Source organism: Temnothorax americanus, unplaced genomic scaffold, assembly GCF_048541705.1.
Source record: "Temnothorax americanus isolate GAGA-0224 unplaced genomic scaffold, ASM4854170v1 Scaffold20, whole genome shotgun sequence".
Lineage (NCBI taxonomy): Eukaryota > Metazoa > Arthropoda > Insecta > Hymenoptera > Formicidae > Temnothorax > Temnothorax americanus.
In genome coordinates, this window is record NW_027509339.1 from 121841 (window position 1) to 136815 (window position 14975).

Below are 14975 nucleotides of genomic sequence, written 5' to 3' on the forward strand. Positions count from 1 at the left end.
TACTGTCATCCATTGTTTCGCGAAATGGATGTTCGATTCATTAACGCTCTGGAATTGCTGTTGGCGGCAACTACAGTCAAAGTCCGTATAGGTTCGTAGGTTGGCACCGAGTTTGCGAAAAATCGGTCCAACATATATGCCTGTCGGGATTATCGGTTCGCCCAGGGTTGATTCCGTTATACGGGGTCTCTTTGTTCGTTCCAGGTAGAGAAAAGGAAGGACTCGTCCTCTCTTTTGTGAGCGCCCGCAGGTATATGGGTGCAGGTCGACGGGTACTTTCCGTCGTTCCTGCTCGATCCGCCGGTCATTATCTTCGTCAATGACGAGGGTGTTATCCTTGAAGTAAAATTTATCATTCACGGTGCGGCGCATCTGGAGACGATCGGCGAGTGAAGTTTTTGTAACTTCCGCTTAAACTTGCGGCAATAACGATAGTTGCCGCGGGAAAAAATGCGCGATGGATTACATCATCACTTTCTCTTCAAGAAGCTTCTCAACGAGAGACGGCGAGAAACGAGGCCTGTGACGGCAACATCGATCGCAACTTTTGATAGCGTTTCTCTCTTAATGATCTCTCATCTTCCAAATTGCGTTTACTTGTTCGAGCGATATGATAAACCGATGTGACAAATAACGGCTAATGATACGCGACATCGATTATGTGTTTCTCGGCCAGAAATGAATCAACTCGACTTGAAGCGAGTTTAAAGACGGAAAAGGGAGAGACAGAGGAGGAGAGAAACGGAGAAGAAACTTTTTTTTTTATATCCTTTGTGTCTCCCTTGTCTATAAGTCTCAGTACCACGTGTTGACGCGCGTTTCTGTACCGTGAGCCAGAACATATAGGTATCGACCACCTTGTCACGATCAACTAATTCCGCTGAATGGCCAATCGATTATCCCCTCGGTCGAGCGTGAATCCACGATGGCTCCCCAGAAAACAAGCGTCTTTCGCCGTTTACGATTATTCTTTCTGTTTTAGCCTCACTTCGGAAATATGCAGCCACGTGCCGCGAAATCTTTCGCCGCGTTTCAGAATCTCGATCTTATACAATATACAACATGTTATACGTATAACGATAACTGTAGTTACACTTGCAATACAAATCATATTGTTAATTACGCGTAAACGTTAAGTAAAAAGTGGTTGAGTAGCGCGTGCGAACGTGAGTGACAAATAAAATTCCCGACTATCGTTACCGAGAACTGCATATCGGCTTCTTTGTTCCTGACGGTAATTGGAACGGGGTTGGGATAGGTTCAGGTAACGTTTAAAGATAATTAATAGTTGCATGGCTCGTAAATACCGCTATCAGTGGAGCGTGCGGCCCAAGTGCGCGTGGGATCGGCAAATGGTTTCCGGGCGCATAAAAATTAATGGATTTCGGGCTGGCCTTCACCAGGACTCTTCGATTTCGACAGGTCTGCTCAAGGTCGATCGTCCGGCGGATGTAAATGAAAGGGAAGCATTCTGTTTGCGCGCGCACAGTCTCTAACATAACGCTCCGTTCAACTGTCTTCTTCGAATTATTCGAAGAGAAACTTCTCAAAGCACGCGATTACCCGAAATTTATCAAAAAACGCATTACAATCGTAGATGATAGTTTTCTTAAACGTAAATGCCGAGTTTCGAATTCATGTATGTTGATCGATGACTAAATATTCCTGCCTGAAAATCTAAGAAAATACACATGTCTCTATTTCACACAAATTTTATGAGCATGTTTAATTGCTGCGTAAATTTTAATTCACTTTATAAGCTCTAGTTAAGAAATGTAGCTCAATATTATGTTATGTTATATATTAAATATTTTCAATATCATATATATATATATATATATATATATATATATTATATATAGATATATTAGAGAAATATATTTTTTGCAAATACATCGTTCTTTTATTTTTTACTAAATTTTTTTACCGATATTATAGATAATAATTTTTTAAATATGTAAAGATCAAGAAAGTTTTAGATTTTTAAAACTTTCTTATATTTTGTGATAGCTACTCCTCTTTTCACCAATTTTTTTCACGTTTATTCCTTTCAGGAAGTAAAGATTATAATTTGTTATAAAAATATCAATTTTTTTAACTATGTTTATGATAAAGATATGATCTAAAAAAAAAGTATTAAAATATTAAATATGTAAGATATATTTGTTTATCGCATAACAAATATATTGTGATTCTAGGAATAATTTCGCTTTCATCCCTGAAAGAGTTAATCTACTCGATGTCGGCGATCAGATTTCCGATGATTAGATGCGGTCTTCGCGTGATTTTATGATAGCAAATGAGGCTTCATCGTTCGAACGAACGCGGAAGCAGCTGGAAGCTAGGGATAGTTTTAACCCCTTCAGCGTGGATCGGTATTAAGCGCACGGCAAAAGGAGAAGCGACCGAGATATTTCGGAGATGAGGCTGCTCCGGGGAAGACAAGCAGCGCGGGTGGATGGAAGAAGATACTGATAGAGGAACAAGGGAGAAATATGCCGAGGGAGGAGCTGAGGAAAAGGCAACGAGAGACGTGCTTGGAGCAGGGAAGAGAAAGACCGCGAGGGTGCGTAAGGGCGGCACAGTCTCCGGAATCAATAGCGACTACGCATCCTTGGAGAATTTTCGCACCGGGAGGTCGAAGGTTATAGCTTTGGAAAGTATCTTTTCATGTGGCCTACTCTAGCAAATCTTAAGAATCAATCTTGCATTCTTCGAGATTTTCTGATAGTTTGCATCACGACTCAAGTCGGTTCAAAATTTTCTCGAGAATGTTAAATACATCGGTTAAAAATTTCTTGAAAAGTGTTAAATATTATTACTTTATTCTCAGCAAAAATTTTCAAATGGATGCTATCTGAGATGTTCTCTTATAATTTTCTGACCTCCAACTAAAAATATTTTTCTAGATAATTTTCGAATTAAAATCTGTTGCTAATACTAGATAGTGTCTGTTTCAAATTAAATGAAAAATATAATTTTTCTTCTCTATTTATATTCGTAAGGTTGTGAAATTACAACAACTTTCCAAATCAATTCCTCTCACTTTTCTCAAAAGTTATTAATTTTTCGAAATGTTATCAACAAATGACGTTTATTTTTATGTTGGCATTTGTGTGTGTATGTGTGTGTGATATCCTTGACCAAGAGAGAAAGCGCTGTACATTAATTACCGCTTCAAGCTATATATAAAACCGTTATTGTCACTTATACTGATTTATTTTAGCGTTCAATCCGTACACGCGGTCGAGAAGATAGGAAAGGCAAAGAGATATGGAGTAAGGAAGGTAAGTCCGGCGGGAGAGAGGGCAGAAAAATCACTCACCTCCATCCGTTGCCGACCTGGCCGACCGGAGATTCTGGTAGGGCGGTGCCGCTACCCCTGCAAGCAGGAAAAGACATTCTATAGGATACGCAGGGATGTAAGGACCTGAGGGATTAGGAGTGGGGCTGGAAAGGATCAGGATAATCGTGTTTCCCGCGCTACGTTTATTTTCCTATTGCTTGTAGGTACACCCACGAATAAACGTTGAGACGCATGGATACTATACAAGATAAATATATCATGTACAAATATTGCATTGTTAATTAAAGAACGTGTACGAAATTATCAAATTAATTACTTCAGACAAGTAATAATTATCAAAATAATTAATTGGTGTGTCTACCAAGCCACAGGCTATTTTTCTTCCTCCCTCGACGTCGCGAGATACGCGCCAGAAAGTGCATAGCCGATATAATTTACCTAAATAAACATCAAGCTGGTGAGTCGCGAAGACAGCAGAGCTAGCTCGCCGAGTCACGCTGAGTTTCGCGATAGGGAAAAAAAGCCTCGCTCGCTTCTCCAATTAACCGTCTCTCTCGCGACGTGCATATTAATTGCGATGTATTTGATGGCGGCAGCGGTGGCGGTAAGCGACGAAAGGGGAAGGGATAGAAAAAGCAAAAAAAACAGGGAGAATTAATAATAACTGGATCGTTCGAGATACGCATCTGGCCTGCAAGTCGTTCGGCCAGGTGCAACGTCGTCGTCGTCGTCGTCGTCTTCCGTGATCCGTGCATATTCTACGGGCCCGGGATCCTCCACGGCGGTCTTCTTTTACGCCGCGGTCACGGTAATTAAGAGGCATCGCCGTTAAAAATTGCCCTCGTCGCGCGCGCGAATATTACGAGCCGCGGCGGTGCGAAATTTCAATTCGCCGAGAAACCTGTTCGCGGCCCGCTCGCGTTTTCACTTTTCGTCGCATGAGTATACCGAGGTATAACTAATGAACTACAGAGCACTGCGGGATACGCGTTTTTTCTTGCGGATACAGTTGTGTTTATATTAAGATTTACCTTGATTGTAATAAGCGTGAAAAGTGTGCGCGCGTTCTTTGATCTTTAATTTCTTAATGCCACTTTAAATAAGACATAAAGAGGCCAAGAGATAAAGACTAGATGATTCTTAAATATAAATGAGAAGTGTGCGAGAAGTGAATAACTTTTCTTTTCATTTGGAACTTATTATGTTCGTGAAATGATATAATAATTTGAATTCTTCGTTAACCGAATTATTTCTGTAGATATAATAATTATAATTTTAATCTTAATTAGAAAGTAATTAGAAAGTAGATTAGAAACTTCTTACGACCAGGAGTACTATATAAATGTATGATGCGATATAGATTTGAGGATTCTAATTGTAAGATTTTTTAAACTGATAATAAGTGTTTCAAGATGATATTGTATTGACAAACAAATATTCTGTCATACTTAAACGTGTAATAAACTTGTCAAAAGAAGTGTACGATGCAATCTTTGTAATAATGTCGAACCATGTCACAAACAAAGTTTCGTCCCGCGCGCGGTGCGACGATCTCGAATTCGAAGAGAGCGACTCGTGAGCAGCTGGGCTCGAGTAACCGCAGATCGCTTCTTCGGCGATTTTACGATCGCGTTAAAGCGGAACGATCGGAGTCCACAAAAGTGCTCGACCGGTTACAAAGGGCAGCATAAATCCGGGGAATAAAGAGGAAGAGAGGAGAGAGACGCATGACAATTATTGCACGTCAGCGTGCCTCATTCATTTCGGAATAATTAAGCGGGGCCCTTTTACACCTGCGGGTCGCGCGTACCATGCGTATCCATGAAATCCGACGTCCACCCGTGACCGGACACGGGGCCCGATCCGGGGTCCTGATAAAGAGATCGATAAGCGGGGTAACCGCCTCCGCTTCTTCTCGGCGGGACAAGACGAGAGAAAAAAACGGCCGACGTCACGACGGAGCATTATGCAACGCGAATCTGTAATTAAGATTTTTCGCCGTTATCTCCGGCCTTCTCCCTCCTTCACGGGACGCACGCTCGCGCTGTTATTAATTATTAATGAAAAGGATACGCGCGGTCATCATCGCATTTCCAATCAAAAAGGATTTATCGCGTAATAGCCAGTCAAATTAAGATTTTTGGATGAAAAAATTGCCGGCAAGCTAGAAATAGGTATACAGGTTCATTTTAGTGTTCTTTTCAACATATTAAAAGTCCCCATACATGGAGCGTGAGCCGGCTGCGCCATCTTGAAAAAAAAGTACAAAAATGGGTTTTTTGCGAATAACTCGGAATATATTAGTTTCACGGGAAAGAACATTCAAAGCGAAAATGTAGCTGATAAAATTCCTCGCAATTTGGTTTTTTGTAGAACTTCGTACGACTATTAGTTCCCGAGATAGATTTTTTTGAAGCATCGGGCAAATGAGGAAAGAACTGTTTCTTCGAGCGTTTTTTCTCGGTATTCTGGCTGTCCAAAAGTAAAAAATGCATACAATGAAAGTGAAAGAGAATTAAATTACCTACAAAATGAAATATTTATGTTATACCGCGCAACTAATATTTCTGGAAATATTACGGGTTAAATAAAATTTTGACTTTCGGAAATTATGAGAATAAATATTTCCTCACAATATAAGTCGGAAATGGGTAGTCCTACGTAAAAAATTGTTAAAATAAAATAGAAAGGTTATTAAATTTTCATTATTTTGGTTTTTGACCAATTTGCATAAGACTAATAGTATTTTTGATATCCGTAAAAGAAACAAACGGTTTTTAGGTACACTTCTCAAAATATGACAGACTTCCGAGTTATCTTTTTTTTAAAAAAACACACATGTTTCTTGAAGTTTATTAAATTATCTTTAAAATAATTTTTTATTTGACCTTCTATGATGAATACTTCCAGAGATATAGCCTTTTAAATATTTCTTTATGTTAAAAATTTCTTAATAATTTATAGTTTTTTTTACAAAACATGACATAAAATTACTTTAGAAAAAATAATATCGACATTTTTTCAAAAGTTTATATGCATATGTATGTGATCCTGCAGTAACAGGTTTTGAAATAAAAGTTTTTAAAAAATTGTCATTTCAATTATGCCTTTCTTAATAGTTTTCGTAAAAAAATAGGGTTTGCCACACTTTTTTGTAATTTTCTCAGTTTCTATGAAAGATACGTATACAAAATGCTTTAGACCAAATTTTAAGCTTATATAAAATTTTCTAAAAAACAGTATATTCGACATTAATATGTGACCAACAATTATACCAACAACAGATGCTAGAATAATATGTTGCTCTTTTTTCCTCAATTTACCGTAACTTTTAATTATTTAAATATTGTCAAAAAAATGTATTTGGAAATTTTTGCGGTCGGCGTAAGTTTCAAATCTCATTATACATGATGTAAGCTTCCCGTTGGTCTTTGGGTTAAATTTTTAAGACGGGTAGTATTCGAGATATAGGGCATCGAAAGTGGCCGCAAGAAATTTCTGTTTCATATGCAGAGACAAGCACACAGTGCAAGTAAAGGATGCATATTTATTGTTGATATACTAATAATTAAACCAATAAAAACATAAAAAACTGCGTACATATAATGTCGATATTATTTTTTCTAAAGTAATTTTATGTCATGTTTTGTAAAAAAACTATAAATTATTAAAAAGTTTTTAACATAAACAAATATTTAAAAGGCTATATCTCTGGAAGTATTCATCATAGAAAAGGTCAAATAAAAAATCATTTTAAAAATAATTTAATAAACTTCAAGAAACATATGTGTATTTTTTTAAAAAAGATAACTTGGAAGTCCGCCATTTTGAGAAGTATACTTAAAAACCGTTTCTTTTACGGATATCAAAAATAGGGGAGGAGACCGGGGCTAAGCCGACAACGAGGCAAACTTGACACTAGGCTTTTCGCCAATTTAAATCTATCGTAGAAACTTGCCTTTCCTACTGTATAAATGCGTCTTTATGTGCCAGTATTATCAACGGAATTTGGTAACATTCTGAGTTATAGTGTAATTTTTAACGCGACATAAGTGTTTTTTATAGTAAAAAGTAATTTTTCTGATCTCTCGAAAATGTCTACTCTTTCATCGAGCTTTACTCTTGCGAATCTACCGGTAAGTGATTTTGATGGGAAATTCGATGCTTTATACGAATCCGATAATAATTTTTGCATATTTTCAAAATTTTTATATTTTTGGAGTAACAAAAGTAAAAAACGACGTTCGGAGCTAAGTCGACAGGGGCTAAGTCGATACGCTGTTTTATTGGTTCCTATCAATAATAAACGATGCTTTTGTAATGCAGCATATGGCCCATGACAAATGTGTGCGCAGTGTGCGCACGTGTAATCGCAAATTTATTTGCATAAATTGTTTTTCAGACATGAGTTCAGATGAAAATAATTGAATATTCAACAATTTTTGTTCTCATTACTTCCAATGATTGTTTTACTTAATTCCAAATTTTTGTACTTTCTAAGTACACGATATTTCCAGAAATATTAGTTGCGCGGTATAACATAAATATTGCATTTTGTAGGTAATTTAATTCTCTTTCACTTTCATTGTATGCATTTTTTACTTTCGGACAGCCAGAACTGAGATATTTTGAAAAAACGCTCGAAGAAACAGCTCTTTCCTCAATTGCCCGATGCTTCAAAAAAATATATCTCGTGAACTAATGGTCGTATAAAGTTCTACAAAAAAACCAAATTGCGAGGAATTTTATCAGCTACATTTTCGCTCTGAATGTTCTTTCCCGTGAAACTAATAATTTCCGAGTTATTCGCAAAAAACCCATTTTTGTACTCTTTTTTTCAAGATGGCGCAGCCGGCTCACGCTCCATGTATGGGGACTTTTAGTATGTTTAAAAGAACACTAAAATGAACCTGTATACCAATTTCTTGCCGGCAATTTTTTCATTCAAACGCCCAAAAATAATCTAATTTAACTGGGCTATAAGGCGGCCGTCGAGCCCGAGACGTGTGCAGCTTTTACTTATATTAAATTTGAGAAAGATATAAAAAATTGAAAAAAGGTATATAAAATATATTTGACTGTCCTAATACCGTTGTTAGATCAAGGGATCCTAATTTCTGTGTTCGAAAATAATGCTTATCTTTAAAATTATTTTCATGTTTTATTAGCTTGAAAAATATCCAAGCTTTATTTTAATAATATAATAAAGAAAATATACACATAGAATTTTTATATGATTTAATTTAATAAAACTGTGAAATTTGTTGTTATGCAATTTCAATTCGCCAGAAATATTCAAAATTTGATGGAAAAATGATATATTTTCCCGTTCTTTTCACAATGATTTGCATTGGATTCGACGGATTCACGACCGCGACGGTGTACATCGTTCACACTTTAATCCGGCTATTAATGGAGAGTTTCAAACTCATCTGCCAGGTTCGTTATCGCGTGAGGGCGAAAGAATCATTAAGCGACGAGATCTCGGAGAAGCGAATCTTCAGACCTCGCACCTCGCTTCACGCCTTCTTGAGGTCTCGGTGACGATAATCGCGTTTTCGTCGATCGCGCCTTACTTAAGAGCGCAAATTACATTGCACCCCGGAGCATCCGATCGATAATTCGGATCGAAACTGCCGGTGTTACGTTTAAAGTTTGAAGGTGCTTCCACGATGCACACATCTCATCTTACATTTTATGATTTTGCGTTTCTGTTATTGCGAGTATATGTATAATAAAAAGTTTATATAATTTTTGAAAAGCATTTTTTCAATAAAAACAGATCGTTTAGCCAATAATATATTTAGATATTGTTCTTAATCGTATAACAAAAGTAGACATATTAATAGATTTAAGTAAATAAAATTTCACAATTAAACAAGGTTCCACATATTTAAAAATTTTAAAATATTAATTTAGGCACACTTTAATTATGTGATAGATTGTAAAATCTATTGCTGAAAGAAAGGCACTTAACATGACAGTATTTGGTACAAACATATGACGCTCGATTCGAGATTTACCTTCGATAAATCGAGCGTCGCGTTTGCATTATGTTGTATTTTTCACGAGTCGTCGATCTGAATCACGATCCTGATTAATTACGCGCGTAATTGGCAATTCTTTAAGCGTCGCGGACGATGCCTCGCTTATGAGAGCGCAACGAGATAAGCGCGTGCTGACGGCGTGCGTGTGGACGCAGCTGCACGTACAGGGCCTTCTCGCGTATCGGGAGAGCTCCTCCTCTCATCGGGACGTCGTCCCTCGAGGCTCGTAGGAAGATATACCTTGAGCAAACACGTTGGAAGAAGAGATCCTACCGGGCGAAACCGCGCGTATCGTTTTACTTTCGCTTTATCGTGACATGGCCCCGCCATTGCTCCTCGCATATGCTGAGAGAGGAGGCAAGACAAAGAAAAAAAGAAATAATTTTCTTCTTTTATTATGAAAAAAGAAAGATAAATCTCTGAATGTAAATTTCGATGGTGTAGTGTTATTTCTAAATTTTGATTTATTTCAATCTCTACAGAAATGTTATACTAATAAGAGATCACGTCGATTAATTTAAAATATATAATAATAGCAAGTCTTTCTCTCACTTTTCTTTCTTACATTGAAAATTAAATGAAATATGTTTATAATATTCTGATTAGTCGCAAAACTCTCTCTCTCTCTCTCTCTCTCTCTCTCTCTCTTCATTTTGATTTTATAACTCTGGATAATAAATAATGAAAAATATAGTTAACGCAAAAATACATCATAACGCATAATAATACACATTTCATTAATTAAAATCTCCTTTCTAATTAAACTTGCTTGATATAATAGATGATACAAAAAAGAGAAATAATTTTGCAATTTATGCAAACAAAAATAATGAAGAGCGATAGTGAAATGAGAAACAACAAAGCAGGTCGAGGAACTTGCACTCGGTAAAAAAAAAAGAGAGATTAGTAACAGAGCCGGCTGTGTGCATCGGCGCAACAAGTGCGCATGCAGGATGCACTTTGGTCGCTCGAAGCCGGCTGGTGAGGAGTTGGGGTGGGTCGAAGAAAGGGGTGGAGAAGGACGAGAGAAACGGTGGAATTACATGCATGGCGAAGGAGGGGATACATCAGGCGGAGAGGGCACGAGATCGGCACGCGCCGAGTGCAACGATTCACGTGAGAAAGAGGGAGAAAGAAAGAGAGAGAGAGACAAAAAAGGGTGGAAGGATGAAAAGAACAAGAGAAATCGACCGAGATGCACCGTAAAGAGGGCGAGAGATGCGCCTTAGGACGACGTGCTCCCTCCCCCCGTCACCCTTTTTATTTCGCGAACATGTTCGCGATCGAATTTATATGGCAGGAGGTGGAGAGTCGCCTGGCCGACCGACGTGCATTGCGCGAGAAAGTGCCCGGGGTGCATCGTGCAAAGTGCATTCGAGCTCCTTACCGGACTGCACCGGCCGCAGGGGGGCCCGCTACCCTTTTTCTCCCCCCCCCCTGGTGTATGTATACATATCGTGCAACCTGCATGCGTCGACCTCATACGCCGCGAGGTGCAGCGGCCTTGTCATGTAAATGAGAAAAGTGCAGTCGACCTCGTACGCGCGCGCGAAGTTATGCGGAAATGCAAGCGGTGTACACGTGCTTTCGGTCATCATGTTGACGACCGGTATGCTCGAATGACTCTTTTAAAAGCGTTAGATGTCTCCTGGGGTCAACGAGTGGTACATTTGTCCGAGGTGAATTGTCGACACACACGGAATTAATTAACATTATAAGCCAAGATATACCACACAAAAACATGTCGTTGTGTAAATTAAATTTCTTTTTTGTATTTCGTTATTAATCAGTCCGATTTGCGAGGAGAACGGTGCGTCATCATCCTCAGAAATTTCGGAAATTGCTTAGGCTAATTTTAAGACATGCTAAAGATATTTTTTTACATTTAAAAATAATAACTTTAAAATATATATTTAAGTATACAACACACTAATTTTTATAAAAATAGGATCAATATACTCTAATAAGAAGATTTTGTAATAATATCTTTCTATTTCGTATACAATTATTTTGAGCAAAAGGAGGAGATGTTTAACTTTTTTCATTTATATTGTATATAATTTTATCATTAGGAGATCCACACACAACGTGATCTATTTTCTTCTAAAAGTTATAAGAGGATGGGATATACAAAAATTAGTATAATTCCGATGAGAGAGGAATAACTAGAGAAGAACACAGAATAAGCCCGTCCGGTGTTGACTAATAGTTTCGTTACATGTTTTCAAGCTGTCGACCACTCGTAATTGAGGCCGGCTTCTGTCTCGCGCGATGAATGAGTATCGCACGCAAGGACACAATAATGCACAATGCACGTGCGCACGGATGCACCGCAAAGTGGAACGTGCTTTTTCGCGGCCGATGTATGGGGGCGAGTTCTGCGGTCGCACTTTCGTCTGGCATATGCAGCAAATGATAGCACCGAATGATTCCACGCGCCGAGTTGGAGAATCGTAACGTGCGGTTGTCAACGACAATGTAATACGTCAACAGGCCACAAATGCGTCCAGTGGACACGGTTCTGAGGACTTTCTTGAGTGGACACGCAAATTTTGGAGTACTTTGAGGCTCAGGAGAAAAGGAAACCTGCGATATCCCGCTGTTTTCAAATTATATCGCAGGCAGGTATATATAGTGAATCGAAAGGATCATTTTTAAAATAAATTACCACGTTCGATATATACCTATTACGGAAGGAGAAACCAGCAATAAAATTTCTCTAATTTTATTACGACTGTCTAACAAACTTTCTCATCAATCTTCCAACACGTAATATTCTTGTAAATATAAGATATTTAACTCCGAAGCATTGACTCTCTCTCTCTTTCGCTCTCTCAAAGCTAAAATAATGAAAAAAAAACCGGAATTAGAGAGAGGTATACTTTCTCATGTTCGATATATGTATAAGCGTAATATGTACAAAACAGCTGAAGCATCCCTCAAGTAAACACAATCGCATTTTTATATAAGACAAAAAAATCATTTCTTATATATTACAACTTATCATATATATATATTTTTTTTTAAAGTAAGTAATTTTTTAAAATTCTCTCAATCGCTTTCAGTAAAATTTACGCGCAAAGGGATTGAAGGCAAACCAAGGTTCGAGGTTTACACGCGTTTATCACAAGGTTAGGCATTTTCCGGTCGGTTCTCACACTCGCGGGGGCTACTTACGGGCGTAAAGGAAAGAAAGAGAGAGAGAGGGAATCGACGACGGGGCAGAGGCAGTTAAAGTGGACGGAATTGGGAGCACGGTAGATCCCATGGAGGGCATTGTCGAGGACTCGACCGAGGGTTGAGAGACAACCCGCGGGCTTAAACTAGTTTCCGCTCGTACCAGTTCGCCGCTCTTCCACGCGGTCTTCCTCCTCTCTCTCTCTCTCTCTCTCTCTCTCTCTCTCTCTCTCTCTCTCTCTTTTTCACCCCCTCTAACCCTCCCTCCGTCCCTCGTTCATCCACCTCGTCCTTTCTTTCTCCACCTCTCCGGTGTGCGCGGACGTCGCTTTACATTTGAAACATATCGGCTTATATGGAAATGAATGTTTAGCCATGCATCGGCTCCTAAACATCAAAAAACGGCGAGCGAGCTCGCCGCTGGAAGCCGCGTCTTCGACCTATTGCAGAAGACAACTCGGAAGTGATACCCGTTTCCCTGTCTCCGTCCCTTTCTATAGAGTGTATAATAAACTTCTACTCTTCCCTCGCCGGGCATCCGCTCGTCCATCCTTGAATAACGATCTCCCACGGCGCGTAGTAATAACGATCGCGAAACGATCGTGCGAAGATCGTTGTTATCTGTGCTTTTCATATTAAAATTCGGGCAGTATTACAATGGCAATGCTAGAATTTAATTCACACTCATATATATATATTTATAATTGTTACTCGGAAAGATCGTTCAAACAGGTAAGTACACGAAGAGAATTTTTTGTTATATTTTATTATACCCTTAAAATCACTACAAACTTGGGACAACTTGGCAACCAAGGAATTTTTAAAATATACAAGACCATTTACAAACGTGATAAAAATTACCAAGCAAATTGGTAAATTTTGAAAAATTATTGAAATTTTTTAGATATATTTTAATAAAATTAATCAAACATATTTTATATTTTAATGTAATTGATATTAATATTTTTTATTATGGTGGATAATAATCAGAATAGCTCGTATAAAATTCTTGGTGGTACATGTTGTTCCACAACTACCATGATTTCAGGGTAAATTTTAAAAGAAAATTCTCTCCGTATGTATATGAAGAAGATAGAGTAAAACATGTTTCAAGATAACAAACAGGTAAGCATATGAAGAAGATAGAATAAAATCATGTTTCGAGATAATCGAGTTTTAATCGAATTTTAATGTTTATTTGCGCAAATTTTTAATTTTTGATTAATTAAAGACAAAAAACGCTACACTTTCCTTTTCTAATTGCAAAAATGTCACGTTGAGAGCTTAATTAAAAATCTCTTATTATTATTAATTAAAAAATTCTGTTGGAATCTAATACATTTCAAAGTTTTTTCATCTGATTTAATTAGATCTTCTAAAATTGCAGTAAATTAATTATATATGTTCTCTATTTTTTCAAATAAAAAAAAAATAGAAAGCAATGCCTTGTAAAATTTATCAGTTGTATATCAGTACGTTCTTAAGACGGAATATCAGAAAATATCGCTCCGTGAGTGTACGTTATATTCATCGTATTCGACAAAATAATCCATCATACGTTCTTTAATTGGCGTTATCTCCTCGGCCGAGTATTGATTTGGCCGAGCGACAAGTTCTCGGTTTATGCGGCGGCACGTCCCCGAGGCCCATCGATAAGGTTGCTCCGAGCTGCTTACGTGGCGAAGAAGGAGAAAGAGGAGGCGGCCGGTATCGGTGCGTAAGGGATGAACGGATGAAATAAGAAACGAAAAGCGAGCGCGCGAGTCCGTGGGATGGTGAAATAACAGATTGCAGTTGTGGCACGAGCGAGCGAGCGAACAGCCTGAACTCTCTCGGTTCGTAGCTCGCGAGCAGAAGTGGCAGGTGCCACATTTTTTTTTCGAATTGCTCGCCTCATCGTCGGGAAAGAGGCTGCCTCTGCGGCGCGGCGTTGTGTATAGAGACTCCCAAACTGCGCCTCGCAAAAACGCGTCGCGTCGAGTATTTAGGTTAATCCTTCCGGCACCGAATCATTGTTTATTGAGAAAAGAAAGACCTGGATTTTTTTGTGTGCTGTTTCTTCTACGTGACTCTGGCGGAAACTTGGGAAATTTTTTGAGAAACACTATTGTGCGTTACTTTACTTGGGCAGTACGATAACAGCAGACGGGAAAAGTATTTACACAAATAGCTTCGTCGACATTTCTTCGATACTTAATAGAGCAGAAGTAAATTACGCGGCAATATCGATTGTTAGATATTAATAAAGATATTACCATAATAAATTAAGAGTTTCATGTTAATGTCGATATTTCAGATTCCTCAATATTGCATCGAAGGGATCTTAACCCTTATAAATGCCACACCTCTCAAGAATCTCGTAAATGACATGAAAGATCTGAAAGACCCCAGCATGAAAAATGTCTCCTTACTCATTGATTTTTGGATCTTTAATTATGAGCATT

General features: G+C 38.2%; 1 protein-coding gene across 1 annotated transcript in view; it reads right to left on the bottom strand.

The window, feature by feature from the left end:
• Imp (IGF-II mRNA-binding protein) overlaps nucleotides 1-14975 on the bottom strand; it is a 91571-nt gene that overhangs the window by 51310 nt on the left and 25286 nt on the right. The gene's annotated exons all lie outside the window — the stretch shown is intronic.